Source organism: Columba livia, chromosome 3 (genome assembly GCF_036013475.1).
Source record: "Columba livia isolate bColLiv1 breed racing homer chromosome 3, bColLiv1.pat.W.v2, whole genome shotgun sequence".
In the NCBI taxonomy this organism is placed as follows: Eukaryota; Metazoa; Chordata; class Aves; order Columbiformes; family Columbidae; genus Columba; species Columba livia.
Genome location: NC_088604.1, coordinates 35,254,322 through 35,271,663, shown reverse-complemented (window position 1 = coordinate 35,271,663; position 17,342 = coordinate 35,254,322). Strand labels below are relative to the sequence as shown.

The window sequence follows — 17,342 nt, the reverse complement described above, 5'->3', positions numbered from 1 at the left end:
GGCACCTCAGCAGCCCGAGAAACAGACCAACGAGCACCTCACGAGGCACAACAAGTCCTGCAGCCTGGGCACCACGGCGAGCTGGGTGCAGCGGCTGGAAAGCAGCTCCGGGAAAAGCACCCGGGAATCCTGCTGGGCAAGGAGCTGGAGGGCAGGCAGCAGCAGGAACGTCCAGCCAAGGCAGGGAATGGCACACGGGGCTGTGGTGGCACCTCCAAGACCAGCCCGGTTTTAAAGACTTTGCTTTCAATGCCTGTCTTTCATGGTTTTGTAAATTGTATTCCGTACATGACTAGAATGTAATCCTTGTGGGTTAATATTACAACTGGTAGTAGTTTTCAGCTAATGATTTTTTTCTTCCGCACTCATTTGCATTTCTTTCACATATTTAAACTTCTCATGGATTTTCATTTAAAAAGAAGAAAAAAATGTAAGAAGATAAAACACATAACAATTGTAACACATAAGAATTGCAACACATAACCCCTGTTCATACTATATTACTTCAACAGAATAAAAGCCAAAAATAATTGGCATCAGCAAAGATTTCAGATTTAAAAAGAGGGAGCACAATACATTCCTTGTGTTATTCCTCTGTACTGTACTGGGAACTCTGTAATATTCCATCATTACAAAATGTGCTTGTGAAAGATTATAAAAATAGGCAAACAAAATAAAGACCAAAACACTCAAGCTCAGAACACACAGTGCACAAAGTACATTCCCATTATATTTACCCAGTCATTAGCTGTCTGTTTGCATTGTATATGGGGAAGTGCAAAGTAAACGAGAAAGCCTGCTTGCGTAGTCGCTGACATCAGTACTGTAGGGTTATTAGACACTGGACAACCTTTAGCAAAAAGCGTTTACGGTTTGAAATCTTCTTAAAATAACAGATACGGATTTACTGTGAGAACCGGAGATAGTTCTAAGCCCTCATTGCCCTGTTTTCACTAATTAACACACTGCTATGGTGGGCACAGTCCCAGGCATTGCATGACAGAGGTAGCAAATGTTGATGCCTTCTGCTAACGTAACACCCTTGAATTTCAATATATGATAATTTAAAACCCATAAACACAGAGTACAAGATGATGTATTCCTCTTAATTAAGAGCCATTATCTGCCTCCCATGCCCATCTCCAAGGTAAGCAAAACTGGAAGGAAAAGTGGCCATGGCTGTGAAAATATCCCCAAGATCTGTTAATGATCTAGAAAGCTGCAGCTCACATTGCCAAGTGCTAATGAGAAAGCGGGAAAAATAGCCCAGAAGAGCAGTAGCACAAACACATCCTTTTCAGCCATAAAGAAACTCTACAGGAATAATTTACTATGATCTTTAGCACTGGACACAGACATGACACTGTGGCAGAATGGCTACCCTAAACCTGTGCTTTTTGCAAGCATCATAACAAAACAGTAAGAAGGAAGCATGCTTGCACACAGCTTCCAAAAATTAGTTTTTCCTATTATTTCTTATTATCCAAAAAATGTTTTGTCAAAATGCACAGGAAAAAACAATCACCTATATGAGAAGCTTAATGCAATAACTGGCATGATTTTCCATGATCAGTAGCATACTAGCAGTTCAGCGTCATTCATGTAACTTAATCCAGTAGAAATCCTGGGAAGAATGAAGCTTTCCTCCCCAAAAGTGAGGAATCCTTAATTTACAGTTAAGGATAAAATGAGAGGAATTCTTCCATTTTGGAAGCACATCAAAACATTTCTTTCGATGTTTATTTTCCAACTTGAAAACTGCCAGTACAATCTGCAACCATATTTCTCAGCTCTTTTTCCTTCTGATTTGTGTAGGTTCCAGAAAGCACAAACATTGCCACTTCATTCAGAGGAGAAAAAAAGGCTTGTTGCAATATGATTGCTTTTAATCACTTCAGCTGTAAAGACAAAATTAATAGTAATTTGAAAACTCTTTATATCAGCCATCTTCCTCAACTGCTTCATGTTTTTAATATACTTACTGTTAATTAATTATGGCAAATTTAAAAGAACATAGATTAGAAAATTTTGCAACTGACTAAGGAAAGCAACAATGAATGTGTAAGATGCCTAAGTGGTGGGGCTGCCTGGAATACAGCCAGGAATTTGCCTTTATGCCTTTGCATAAACTGTCAGAAGGAATAAAGCTATTGCACAAAAAAAAAAGCTATTTCCAAGCAAATTCTTCAGCATTTGAAGCAGCTGCAAACGGCATTTCTTAAAGAAAACCACGGGGTTTCCTTCTAGCCCTCAAGAGATATCAAGGTGGGAGGGAGAAGATACCACCTCTGGTTTTTATTCAAAATGATGCTGCTGTGCTTTATTCAAGTTAACACATTTGTAACCTTAATACCCAGTGTGACTCCAGTCAAGCCAATGGATTTCTATTAGAGGAGATTTTAGTTCTGACAGAGGAAGGGTTTGGGGCATTTTTTGTCCTGTTGTTTGTGGCTGTTCAGGTTGTACTTTCCCTCTCAGGGAGCAGATGCTTCTTATCATTCTCTATGGATACATTACACATGGATTTAGTAAAGTTACAGCTATTGGAAGAGTCTTGGCTCCCTTTGCTTGTGATGAAGAGGAAAGTCAACGAAAGGTATAATACACGTGCTTAATTCTATCACCACAATTGAATAGCTTGCCACCAGCAAAACAATCTGTACATCCAGAAACAACGGCCTTTTCTAATGTTATCCCATGTTTTTAGAGCTCTTGAGTCTTTCTTCCTGATCATTTCAGAGCAGCATTTTGTGTTCACTCTCACTGCAATACTGGCTGTGATAGTAGTGTTGTCACATTCAGTCAAGAATAGAAGTAACCTATGCATTGGCCCTTCCATATCTCATAATTTCCTTCAGCCTTGTTTTGAAACACTGCAATCACTGCCACTATTTATATGTCTCTCCATGCTATTTAACCTTCACTACCACAGAAGCAGGACCAGATTAAGATTCACACTACACAAGGTCTGACAATTAGCACTTGTACCTCTCATTTTCTAAAGTGCCAGAGAATTCATCACTTGGTGGGCGCTGGGCTCGTGACTGAAGCTGCCATGGTACCTGTTTGCTTGCAAACAGTAATTACTTCCACAGGTGTATTTTTAGCAGAACTCCCAGCTACTGACTCCGAGTGGGACAGTATGCAGAACCACATCCCACAGTAAAACACGGGAACATATGCAACTAAACAGCCTTTTTTTTAATTTTCAGAAAATATTTTAAAATGTCAGTGAAGAGGGCTCATTTTTATAGTATAAAATATAGGCACAATTAATATTTTTCAGGGCTGATTAATGAAAAACTACCCACATAATTATAAAATTGTGTAGCCTGTAAACTTCAATAACAAATCAAAACTCCATTTTATTTAACACCCTAAAACTGTTTCATTTAAGATATTCTGCAATTTTATTTAACTACTGGGCTACAGTCAGGTTAGTGAAGAGATTTTCTTTCGCGACACATTTGTATGCTCAGAAATACATTTTATTCTGATCATCGTGTCAGTTACAAGCAACTTCCAATAGCATATTTTTCCTCCTTCTTTAAGTCAAATAGCAGCATGTATTACCACAACTCAGACCAGAAGTTCACTTTTGCAATATGAAGTTGCTTGGCTGCAAGAGTTTCAACAGTTTTCATAGTATAACTCTACTACGTATCACTATAATTCTGTATTCCACTTAATACCCCATATTGGTTTTATTCCTGGAAATTCCTGGCAGCTAATTTTATTATGCCATCTAGAGTGTATTTAGCTGTGGTGTTCAGAAGAAGCAATAATGAGTAATAGCCTCACCATGGGATCAGAGTGGAGCTTTAATTGTTTTTGCTTACTTTTCCTTAGACTGTACACATTAAATACAAAATATAGGATCAACAGAAAAAGGATTATTTTACCAGAGCGGATATTCCACTGTCCAACAAATGTTCTGTGCATGGTAGAGATTATTACATCTGCATCTTTTAGCTAAATCAATTCCTGAAAAAGCAATATTTGTAACCACAGGAGGCAAAAACTACATACTCACATAATCACAGAAGTCAGACAACTTGCTGTAATTTAAGTCATTAAAAGGCACACAACCCTTACATGTGAAAACTCAATTTAGTAAGGAAAGATGCCTGAAACAGTCATAATTCGCAGCTATCCTTTTTCACAGGCCATCCCATCTACTAATAATGCTTGCTCTGGGGCAATTTCAGCCCACAGGTGAGGAAATAAATCAGAGAGAAGGGAATGAAAAGTAATTTTTATTCCCAATGTTAACTTTATTCTTATTTCAAAAGGAATTCTCAATATATTAGCATAATAGATTTCTGTACATATTAGCATAATACGTGGGCAAGCCAAGTACCAGCCTCTGTCCCTGGGAAGCCGAATTAAATAATCTCATTTGGAAACCATGAAACACACCACTGTCAACCATGAAAGCGCTGCTGTCTCAGAAGAAATAAGATACTCCCAAAAGTACAATCCATATTAAGAGAATATTTTAAACAGAACAATTTCATATTTTTAAAGCACTCTAAATTTAAAAGATGTTCTCAAGCCAAGTAAATAAAAGGGCATACATGCACACAAAACCTAACTCGGTTTCAGTCACACAGTGACTGCATAAAAACCTGATCTCTCTCAGAAAGTACCTTGCTGATTATTTCAGTTAGTTTAGAAAAGCTTCTTTATAGAGCTTTGAAATGCTGGCTCTGCCGAAGTTAACTAATGACTTGTTGATCTCTGTGGGTCAATTATCCTTGAGCAGAAAACTTTGACACAGACAGATTAATACCAGTTACTAATGTCACTGGCATGAAGTTGTGATGGTTCTTTCCTTTATCTTTCAGCACTTTCCTATGAAAAAGTATCACTGTGATTATGTCCTTTTAATCTTATTTCTTAAAATGATTATTTATGGAATATCAACTTTAAAAGTGAGAACCAGGAGATACTTAGATTACCTTTTTCATGTACCTGATAATCATACTGTTTTTCATGAATAAATTCTAAGAGAAATAAACCAGCAGGAATATTTCCGTAAACTTAAGGACGAATGTGAGTTTAAGTCCGTCTAGATATTTAGGTAACCAATTAGTCTAACTACATGTACCATATAAAGAAAAAAAATAGAGCCCCTTTGAAAAGAAAGCCATGCAGGAAAAGGACTGAAAAAAGCAAAACTTCACAATCTCACAAATGACCTTTAAGATCAAAGGTTAAAAAAAATAAAATTACCTTTTCTGATTCTTGACAACAGACTCACCAGAACTACGGCCTATTTTTCAGAGGGCTGTATGATGTCTGTAAATGCACTGCATTGCCTCGTGTAACTTCCAGCAAAGCAAGACACACTAAGAGCTAATTGCATTTTTGAAGGACTAATGGATAATGAGTATCTTACTTTCTGCATGTAATTCAAAACCAAGATTCCTCCTTAACCGCTGCTTTTACCTTTTGATGCAGCACAGCTGCAATTTTGATCTGAATCCTTGTGTTGAGGAAACTTGAGTTCTGTCAAAAAATGCTTAACATTTTGACTAATATAGCTTAAGATTTCTCTCCTAATAAACAATAAGCTCTCAATATTCATGTAATGTAAAATACAAAACTATGCAAGATTCTAATATTGCTGAAATCAACAAAACTAGAGAGAGAAAGACCATGATACATTTCCTTTCTAGAAGACCCAGTGACATTCACTTTTTTATAATATATCAATAATATTATTAATAACCCTGTAATATTAGAGTACTTTCTTGGCATTTTCTATGCTCAAAGCCACTGCACTTCTCAAAGATTTACCTATTGTGCAGTAAAACTAATGTTATTGGTTAAACAAATGAAGGTACAAAAAAGCAAAGCACTGCTGTAAAGAAGCTGAGCTTTCCAATTCTCCACATGTGCAATCAGTTAAGGAAGAAAATTAGCAGGTGACACCTAGAGCCAACCAGCCCTTCCATGCACTGAGTTGTAAAAGAAATGGAGTACTGGAAAAACAAAACAAAACACAACACAACAACAAAAACACCTTCAGAATGAACTCTTAATTTCACTGACTTCATCACCTGGGCCTACGCTTTCACTCTGGGTGACTTAAGAGCCAAGCCCATAGCACCAGAGACACATGGGGAGGGAGGGGATAACAGTATCCAGACACTGGCTCTGGAATCTCAGCAGTTTGAATGTTTTATCACCTCCTTGCCTATGAGTTAGGTATTTTTTAATGCTGCCTTTAGTAGAGAGACAGATTTTATCTATATTGCTTCCAAGTCTGCAATACCCTAAATCTAGGAGAGCACTTTCTTCAAAACGTACTGGAGACAGTACTTTTTCACCAAGCGAGAGGAGAGAGCGAAACACTTCTCACTTCCATCCAAGGGGATAGTTGCACTCCTCGGCCATCAAAGTTACTGCACAGCTACTCATTTGTCCATGCTTAGTGCTTCAGCAAAACACAGCTGAGTGATCTGACCTCACTTGCCGTGGCACAGACAAAAGGCACTTCATTCAGTCATGACAGGGAGCAAAATATCATTTCCAAGCCAGTGTACCTTAGGAACAATTCCAGTTACACAGATCAATCTTTCCAGAAACAGAAACTTCCACATATAGATTAATAAAAGATGGTTTTGGCTCTTTGTAGAGAATATGTTCCAGTTTTGAAGGCTGTTTTATCAAATGGCTGCTTCAGTGTTTGGCACCATGGCAGCAGACCTTCATTTCTGACTCACTCATGTCTAACGTTAAATCCTCATCGGTTTTTCCTCCTTGTGAGAAAACTGTCAGCAGAATGTTTTGCGCCATGTGTGCCTATAACTTCATTTCATGCTTAGATGCTCACTGTTAGGCGTGGTAACAGTAACAAACATTTCCAGTGGGATGCAGACAGATGCCTGCACTGCTACTGCTCTTTCCATAAAGCTGCCTGTCAAAATCCCACTGTGACAGCAAACACAGCACAACTGTTGACACATGAAGCATCACAGGCACTGCCTATATACAGCATATGAATCATATCTACAACTAGAGTAACTCACTTTTATTCTCTTATGCTGGCGTTACAGTATGTAATAGACCTTTCTCTAGCAGTCTAAAGTGTCATGGCAGGTAAGGCCATAGGAAGAGAGGGACACTCAGGGCTCTCTCCCAGTGTTGTTATTCTTCCCATGTAACTGACTGAAACTAGCTATTTACTTTTGCTCAGGAACTTATTCTGGGTTTACATCTGTTAGAATTTTTAATTGGTTTTAATCACTTTTGAAGCTCTTTAATTATAGCTTTTTAACTGCTAGATCCCTATATGATAGCAATGAACATGCACCCACATACATGCAAAAGGACCATTGGACAAAAAAAAAGACTATTCCAAAATCTCTTCTTCTGTGCCTGTCTGAATTATCACATGGAAGCTCAGCACCGCCATGACTTATCCTACAATCATATGTCCAGATTTGAGACTTTAATCCAGGGTGACACTTGGGCACAGACAAGCTGTGTCTGTCCCCAAAAAGCAGGCAGATCCCTTTTCAAAGACGTGGCAGAAGCTGCTAGACTGGTGTTTCTTAGGCAGTAGAACTGCAGCTTCCATTTTCTCTTTTTATTAAAGCTCTAAACATGGCCAGTAGCAACAGTATCAAATTCATGGAACTCTGGAAAGGTGCGGAAGCACAGAAGAGTTCAGGAGGCTTTTCACATCCTCTCCTATGAATACATTCAGCACAGACTCAATCTTGTGTGCACATAAAATGTCAATAACTACACACAGTTTTATATGCCTTTTACATATTAATTAATGTAAACTTATAAGAAAATAAAAAGCTATGTTCATTATCTATAATATTTTTAAAACTTCAGTGAGTCATTAACATACTTCTCTACTTTGTGCTATATTTTCCCTCTATTCTGCACGGATTTTTATATGCCACCAACCACTCTTCTCCAGTCACGCTACTCTGAACTACATCTGTTGCTCTAAACGGATGATCTCTCCAGATCATTTCTAATGGCCATATCAAAATATAAAAGGCCAGGAGAAAAACAGAACAATATGCTTTAATGAATCAACACTTTACAATCCCAAACCAACCCACTAAAGTAAATTAAGTAAATAGAATAAGCTACTTAGTGTCTGCTCCAAAGAAGTAAACCTAACATAATGGGGCAACTAAAAATTTCCACATCATTCTTTATCTTGGCTTCCCAAGGTGCCTTAGCACATACTAAGTTGTTCTACCTGTGGCAAATAAAGGATTCTAGCATCCCACTTAAGTGTTTTGAGAAATGATACCAAACCTTATGTAACTTCAACCACCCAAGAAGATGCTGTAGCCCTAAAGCACGGAAAACTGGAAGAAAGGTCATTACCTCACTTCTACAGGGAACTCCTGGGCACACCATCATAAATTGCTGTTTAAAACTCCACTTACTTAGAGTTCTAAAGCAATTCGTAACTCAGTTGGAAGATAATGCCAAACAAAACAAAGCAAGTTAAACACAGTATTGTTAGGTTTTCAAGCAGAAGTTAAATATCCCTGAGTTAGTAATTACTTTGCAGAGTTGTCTTTTTCTAGAGTCCTGCTACAGATCATCTTTATCAGACTAGAGTCACAGTTTCAAATCACTGTAAAGCCTATTAAAATGGGAGGAATTTTCTATATTAATTTGAATTAAGCAAAAAGTTGACTATTTGAGATGGTACAATACAAAGGCCTGCTCAGTAACAGCTTTAACATTTACCCAGAATTACCATAAGAATTGCTTTAGTTTTCATGTTCTCCTAAATCATCATTAGTTATGTTTACATACCAGTTAAAAATGCTGATGTTATTGAACTATAATATGGTATTTGAGATTGAAGTGGAAAAATATCACCACATTACAGACCAGAAAACATAGGATACACAATCCATAGAAGGTTTTTTGCCCTCCTCACTATTTAGAGTAAAACCTTCTCATTTCTATCAGAAATGGGCAATCAGAGACACAATGTTAGAATCACAACATGGTTCTAATCAAAGCAGTTTGAACTATATTTTTTAAAACTGTACATTACACTAAGTATAAACACAAAGTATTTCCTCCACCAAAAGAGCAATTTCTAATAGCTAGAAAGATGAATATGCAAACAGGGGAAGAGTGCATAGGGAAGACAAAATTTTAATTCTGCCTCAATGCTCATGTTTTTGGTGTTTTTCAGAATTAGTGTATGGAAGGCGAAACACATTGTTCAAAGTTACAAATCACAATGAATGAACATGGATACATCAGCAGGACAATGATGCTGGAGTTCAGCCTCAGGCATATGAATATTTGCATGCGAAATTAAATATCCCAACATGGAAAAACTGTCCTCAGAAAATACACTGAGAGCATACTTAACACCATACACTTGACTGATTAAGGTGAATCCAACACCAAACTTGTTCAGGAGCCAAAACTTTTGATTTCGCTGAACCACAATGACTCTCTGCGTATTCTGCCGCTTTACCACTTTGTATTGTTCTGGTACAAACCCCTTGTGCCTCTTCAAGAATTTGCATAAGAAATGAAAAGGTACTGGGCTGCACACTTGTCTATCCCACCACTACAGGAAAACCAGTTCAAACAGGAGAAGACAAATGGGGTTCGATGCACCTGCAGAAATGCTGCTCCCTGCCTAACAGACAGCACAGCTTAAAAAGGACAGGAGAAGGCTATTTTGCTTCAGTACCAAAAGCATTTACTCATTATATTACTTGAAAATAAGCAACTCAATAGAAAGTATACAAGTTATTTGCCAAACTCTTTTCTCAGTTTAATGCTTTCCTAAGACGTGCCTGATCTATCCAAGTATGGCCTGCCACCAATGTCTGTGTGAAGGGACAGGCCATCCCCAGTTGCCCGTGCCCTTGAGCTTTCCCTGCTCCATCCACCACGAGCTGTTTCCTGGCACGTGTCTGTCATCCCACCCACCCTTTCTGTCTGAGAGCAGCAGCAAAGCTGGTGTGTACAGCACACTCCCAGAAGGCAGCTGTCTATACTCACACACCGTAATGGCCCCTCCAAACCTTACAGGTGGCCTTGTTCTCTCAGCTATTAAAGACTCCTAATGAGGCAGAACTTACTGTCCCTCTCCTCTCTGTGCCTATGGAAACTGCCAAGCTCCCGTCTCATTCCTGCCACTGCCTCTCCAGAGGAAAAAAAAAAACAAACAGCTTTAGTTCCTGCCAGCAGTGAGGATTCTCCCATGGTACAGAGGAAAACCTTACTCCAACCCATAATTTTTAGATGGAACAGACCTAAAGCCAAGTAGGCAGGGTGCACTCTTGCTGTGGAGAAACCCATGTCCAAATCAGTGCCAGTGGGATTCAAGCTTGGGTTAATTATTTGCCATCAGAAGGACGTGGCTGGCAAAACATTGCCTGCAGAGCTGGCAGCTGGACTATCAGTCTGTGTTCTTTCTCATGCAGGGAATGAAACTGTCCCCAAAAGCAAGAGGAGCGAGGGTGCCTGGGCAACACCACGGCTGGGACAACTCTCAGCACACATGCCCACTACTGCATGAACCTTTTCATTAAGTGTTTCAAAGAAGCTGAGGAGACTTCAACAAATGAATAAGACATTTTGATTTTTGTTGTGTCTAGAGATGGGACTAATTGGACATGTAAACACTCTCTGTTTACAACTTCAGAGTGCGTTTTGGGGCAGACTTAATAAAAATCCACCATGATCTCTGAGCACTTCATTTTCCAACTTTTATGTTATTTTAGGAATTGAGAGTTGTTTGCTTGTTTAAAGAAATATATCTGGGAGTTTTACACAGTACAGACAGATTACTGTGTGTCCTGTTAACTATTTGGCTATATTCAATTCCTCAAACCATTTTTCTTTTCTCAGTACGGAATTTATTCCAACCTAGAGGAACACGATACTCCCTTGTAGCCTGAACTGATAACACATGCCACTATTATAATGATTCTTCCTTTTGCATTTTAGAGATTTTTTTCCTTTCTATGTCAATTAAAAAAAAGTATATATGAAGTCTCATGAGTAAATTGGACTTTAAGGCATAATATCAAACAAAACCTCTTAGAAGTCCATTCATCGTGTGCTGCATTTCTTATTGGTATAAAACAAGATTTTCTTATTGGTCCTATGTATCGGAACATGAGACAAGACAAAAATTAAGATACTTCCACACAGTGGAACTGTATAATAAGAGACTTCAGTGTAACACCCAGAACAATTTTGGCCTCAGAAAGTTTGTATGGAGAAAGTACAGGCACCACTCTGTAAGCAGGCATTGTTTATTAGATTTTTGGTTCCTTTTTGGAAGTGATACGCATTCAGAAAAATACCCCCTCTGCCAAACAAACACAAGCACCAAATCCCTCCAGCTGAGCTCCCAAGCTCCAGGTGCTGAGCAGGGAGGGCACCGGGGAATCACACAAGCACTGAGGGCCTGAGGTCTAAATGGGGGCGCTCAGTGGAGTACAAGGCATAAAGCTTGTTCTTCTGCTTACAAAACAAAACAGAAAATCTCAAATGTTTATTCCTGTATCCAGGCTCTTTAGGAAGCTCTTCAAGATACAGAAAAACTCTTTATTTGATAATTAGTATAAAACAGTCACATTAAATTCATAAGTCAAATTTCTAAAATGGAAGATAATTTTTTAATCTTGATTTTACTGAACAATCCTGTATCACTGGTGAGCCTTACTTTTTGAACATTTTTTGTGGAATATACACTTCAGCTTTTATTGATAAATAACACTGCTTTATTTCCTTCAAGAAATCTTGGGTTTGTAACATTTTGCCTATTGACTTTTATTTTCTACATTGCTTATCAAAATATGCTGATGGCATTCTAATACTATGTAAGACTTCAATTCCTGTCCAATATGAGCCTTAGGGCTATTTGCTTTAAATATCCATATTGCCAAAATAACAGAATGATTTTTTTGCTGTTCAAACTTTTTTTTGTCATGGCAAATTCTTTCTATGGCAACCTGTGTTAGAATAAAATTGCTATGAAACTCTTACATCTTTGAAAGGCATTCCTAGACATACCCACTTTTTCCTGAAATGCTTCTTACAAAAATAGCTCATCTAATAGTTTCTCCTAATGTCACAAGCTAGCAGGAAACTACACCACTTACTGGAGATTAAGCCTTATTTTGCAGCAGCAGGAGGAGATCTAAAGCAACACCAGTCCAAACAGACAAAGATTATTATATCAAATTTTTAGACACATAGCTGAAGAATTGAAAATAATAAGATAATGTAACTCAATCTTCAGAAACAGGTTATTTCATTGAATTTGCTGGCACCTATCCTGTGATTAATATTAATTTTTTGGAAGACTGAAACCCAAAAGCTATTTGTTTCAGTCTTACTTGACATCTCTCTCAAAACTGTGTAATTCAAAATGTTTTTAATGAAATATGAGTGAGCATTCTTCACATAGCCATATTTTCAGACATACCCAAATTTCAAAAACTCTTTCCTAATACATTATGTACAAAGTATAAGTGTTTGTAATTGCATATTGAAAAGCCACCTACTTTTAGAAGAAAGAAAAAGTTTCATTTAAGTCCTTCCTAAAACAGGATCTGAGAATTATTTTCAAATCTGATGTGTTGCTTAGACCATAATAAAATTCAAAAAACATTCAGTGTAAGTTTAGCTGTCTAATATTTTATAACCCAGCGCAAAAGACAAGTAATTTCAAAATAATATTAAGAGATTACGATAATTACTTTTTAAAGAAAAAAATATTGCCTTTGAGTTAGTTCTAGGTGAGCCTTTCAATAATGACTCATTGCTGAAACCTAAACCTTTAGCATCTGCAGCACTCTTTCAAATGATGATGGTGGGTTACTGCAGGATTACAGCTTTATGTTTGGATTCCTTCCGCCCCTTACACTACCAGCTCAACAGAAATGCTCCACTCAGAAGGAACTCTTGTTTCTACAAGAGATCAATAAAGCTACACTCAAAGGTCATCACTGTAAAAGCAACCTAGAATAATCATCTCTTCATTTGCAAGAAAAAAGCAAGGCATCACAACTTAAATTGAAACACTGATGACACAGTAGCAGCTATAAATAAAGAGATCTGATAAAACCACATCAACCATGAAAGACCTCTAAAATCAAGGATTAGTTCTTCATGCAACTGAGTTCATTCTCCCTTGTAGAATCTATTGTTTCACAGTCTCCTACTGAGTCTTGCTGTTCTTTCTGAAATTGTGCTACACCATCATCTTCATTGTGTTGATACAACAAGAATGACAAGGACACATTGGGATCGCAAGCTGCTGCTCTGGAAGGGAGCTTTCTACCACAGGGGCACTACTGAAAGAAAGCCATGGATTAAACACTGCTTTAATTAGAGAAACAACATGCATACAGGTTGGTCAACCTCACCTATAAGTAGCTCTAGAGCAATAGACACTTAAAAGGTGAAATATTACAAGTTAATTAAAATAAAGTGATTACAAGGTTAACAAAAATGAACAGGCAGAATAATATGACATGCCTTGCATTATCCTGATATAAATTCCTCATCTTGTCAGTTGTAATATGCCTAAGGACTGCTAAACCACTGGAGCTGTACCAACGACAACCAGTTCACCATCTGAGGTCCCCAGTCTCCCCAGTTGCTGGCACCTGCATGTACAAGCCCCCACTCACAGTCCCACTCCAGCTGCTGCTGCAAACGCCCCCTCCTCCTCACCCAGCAGGACACACATGCTGCAGATCCTTGCAGCAACGGGGCTTTGACACTTCAGTCAGTTCACTAGTTTGGACTGACCCTCACCCTCCCCAGCTGTCCCACTCACCGCCAGACATACACCAACAGGTCTCTCCATTGACCCCAGGCCCTGTGGTGTCTCCAGTGGCTGGCTTGGACATGCTGGTTCCTCCAGTAGCCAACTGCTCCAGCTGACACACACATATTCACAGAATGGCTGGGGTTGGAAGGGACCTCTGGACATCACCTAGTCCAACCCACCTGCTAAAGCAGGTTCACCCAGAGCAGCTCGCACAGGATTGTGTCCAGGCATATTTTGAATGTCTCCAGAGAAGGAGACTCCACAACCTCTCTGGGCAGCCTGTCCCAGCCTGTCACCTTCAAAGTAAAGAAGTCTTTCCTCATATTCAGATGGAACCTCCTGTGCTTCAGTATGGCCCCATCCTCATGACATTTACCCTTGAGATATTTATAAAAATTGATGAGATCCCCTCTCAGTCTTCTCCAGGCTGAATAGACACAGCTCTCTTGGTCTCTCCTCATAAGAAAGGTGCTCTAGGCCCTTAATCACCTCCGTAGCCCACCACTAGACTCCCTCCAGTAATTCCTTATCAGTCTTAAACTGGGGAGCCCAGAACTGGACCCAGTACTCCAGATGCGGCCTCACCAGGGCAGAGTAGAGGGGGAAGTAACCTCCCTCAACCTGCTGGTCACACTTATACATGCACCTATACATGGCTCACTTAACCTACCCCCAGCTACTCCAGCTTGATGTTTGCTAGTGACAGACACCTGCTCCAGCTATCTCTTCTATATATTCTATATCTAAACCACCGTGGTCCTAGACCTCTCCCCAACTTTGGTTCCTCTTCTAGACATCCCATAAATCTTGTATGACTACAAAATGCTCCTCCCTGTATCCCATAGTAAGTCTTAAACTCTGGCAGGCAGCAACCCCCTTCAGTCTGCAGAGTGGTCCAGAGTGTTCCTGACTCCTGGTGCTGGGTATTCCCACGCTGGTCCATGGGGCTGAAGCTGAGGACAGCCCTGGGAGGAGCTGGGTTGGGGGCCCCATGTCCCAAACTGGGTTACTGGGGTTCCCCTGCCTGCTGCTGTGCCTCTGGGCTCCTTTGCATGAGTGTGCAGAGATGAGCCTTTTATCACACAACAACATAAGCTACTCCTGTTTACTTCTTTCCCCCCTCTCATCCCTCTTTGAAAACATCATGTTCTTTCTTTTTTTTTGTTCTTTTTTTTCTCCCCTCAGGGACACAAATACTGCATTTACATTTTTTTAATATTACTTGTGAATAATGTACTGACCATTTTCACACCTAATGCGTTATTATTTTGAAAGTGACATCTCAGTAGGCCCTTCTCCAAGGCTTCTCAAACTGTGCTCCAACTGTATGCCTTAAGAAGTTTAGTGCCCTCTCTGCTGAACATGACAGTTTTGCAAGTTTTTATACAGCATTTAATCAATATGAAGTATTAACTGTACCTGCACTGAATTTACCCTGCCATCTGTTGCTCACTTCAGAATACCCATTAAGATCATATATGAAACATCAGTACAAAGGACAAAGTTTAACTGCACCACTTTGTCCTGTTCTTAGTTTTATTGAGAAATCAGAGTAAATGACCACTTAATGTAATAACATTTTGCTTTACAATATTCTGTATTTGACACAGAACAAATCTTATTTAATATGCTCTCCAAACGCTGTTTTTAGTCTCGCAAATGCACAAAGAAAACTGTTCAATATAGTTTTCTCCTATAGTTCATGAGTGAAAGCCATTATTTCCAACCATACTATTTGCCTTGAAGTGTACATCACCATGAAGTGTCTGTGACAGGTAACTTTTTAAATAACCTATGTACTTTTATTCACCTTGTTTCTATGAAGAGAGACCTCACAGCAAGGATGGAATAACAATATGGAAACTAACCATCTAATCCAACTGAACACACTTCATTGAAGTCTTATTACTTCCATGTGTAAGAAGAAACTAAAGCCAACTGCAATCCCCAATTTTTGGCATTCTCAGTATGCACTGTATCCAGCAAAAAATAAAAAAAATTCATTTTTATTTTTACTGAACAGTGATATCAGACATATGGACTTAACTTGATCATTTAGAGATCAAGTGTTTTAACTGGATAAAAAAAGCAAGGACTTTATTACGCCTAAAGCAATCCTGTTGTTTAAGAAGTTGTAATGCTTTGTAAATATTATTCTAATCTCTCTTGCAATCTCTTAGAAATAACTGGTATCAAAATTTTAGTATGCATGGTAAAAGGCAAAAAGTAATGCCAACATGGTTATAACACAGATTCAAGTCAGACAACTTACATGAAAGAAACTCATCATGGATAATCTCAGTGCCAAAAAGTTACAGTCACATTTCTTCTGAGGTAGCATGTGTGATAAACTAACTAATATTTCTCAATATACAAGTCCTAGTTTCTTAAAAAATATGAAAATAAAATTATGAGCTACTATCATGAAACAAATATTTGCTTTCAGTATTGACAGAAATAAATAGTTCTTTATTAAAGCATTTTAAACTCCGTTTTTAAATAATGATATATGTCAAGATGCATCTCTGATAAGAAAAACACAACCCCAGGATGGATGAGTCAGGTAAGGACCTTTCTTAGTGGAGGTCTGAGGAGATTCAAAACTCATTTTGTAGTTTCAGCAATATATTGAGCATCCCATGCTCTCCCAATAATATTTACTGATAAGCTTTTTTCTTCTTTACAACTCACTTTTCTCACCAACAGACATGCCTTCCTTTGTTATGCCAGTAAATTCTGGGATTGCTGCATGGCTTAGAATAGTTTTCTCCTCAAGTATTAACAATAACACAAGACACCAAAAGACAGGCTTCTTTTGGTTGAGTTTATTTCACATTTTTGTAAGAATGTAACAAAACTCATCACTCTCACTACTCACAGTTAGCCATACCTTCTAACTTTACTAGATCTATTTTAATCAAATAAGCTACCTATAAAAGAAGGGAGGTCAAGCACAAATTACTTAGAAGGAAGATAAATATTTTATTCTTAATCGAAACAAAATTTTGGTAGAAAAAAAAATGAATGACCTTCACATAATTATATTAAAATTAATACAATTACTCTTTAAGAGAAATTGTGTCACAAAGACCAATAAACATAGTTTTCTGACTCCTTATGCATATTTAGTTCAAAATTACAATTAACTCTATTCTTTCCTACAAAAAGGCTAATTCCCAAGCTTTAACTACTGCTTGCACAGCTTATTTTTTGTGAAATTTAGAATCCCATTTCTCTCTAGTGCTATAGTTTAGCTACTCTAAGAACAGAATAATTGAAAAATAGTAATCAGATCATGATGGACACAATTAGTTTAGATGTTCCTATAAACCAGCATCACTGATGTGTGTAGGAAAGTAATTAAGGGGAAAATTTGTACGAAATTACAGATAAAAAAAACATGTCAAACAGCTCAAAAGCACTTCCAAAAAAAGTTAAAGCCTAACGCTCCAGACAACTGACAGCGATGTGCAGCTCAGCCTTCTGAAGCTGTTCTGTGCTCACAAGCTCAACACACGTATGAGCA

General features: G+C 38.3%; 1 protein-coding gene across 2 annotated transcripts in view; it reads right to left on the bottom strand.

Moving 5' to 3' along the window:
* BCKDHB (branched chain keto acid dehydrogenase E1 subunit beta) overlaps window positions 1–17,342 on the bottom strand; it is a 115,544-nt gene that overhangs the window by 30,941 nt on the left and 67,261 nt on the right. The gene's annotated exons all lie outside the window — the stretch shown is intronic.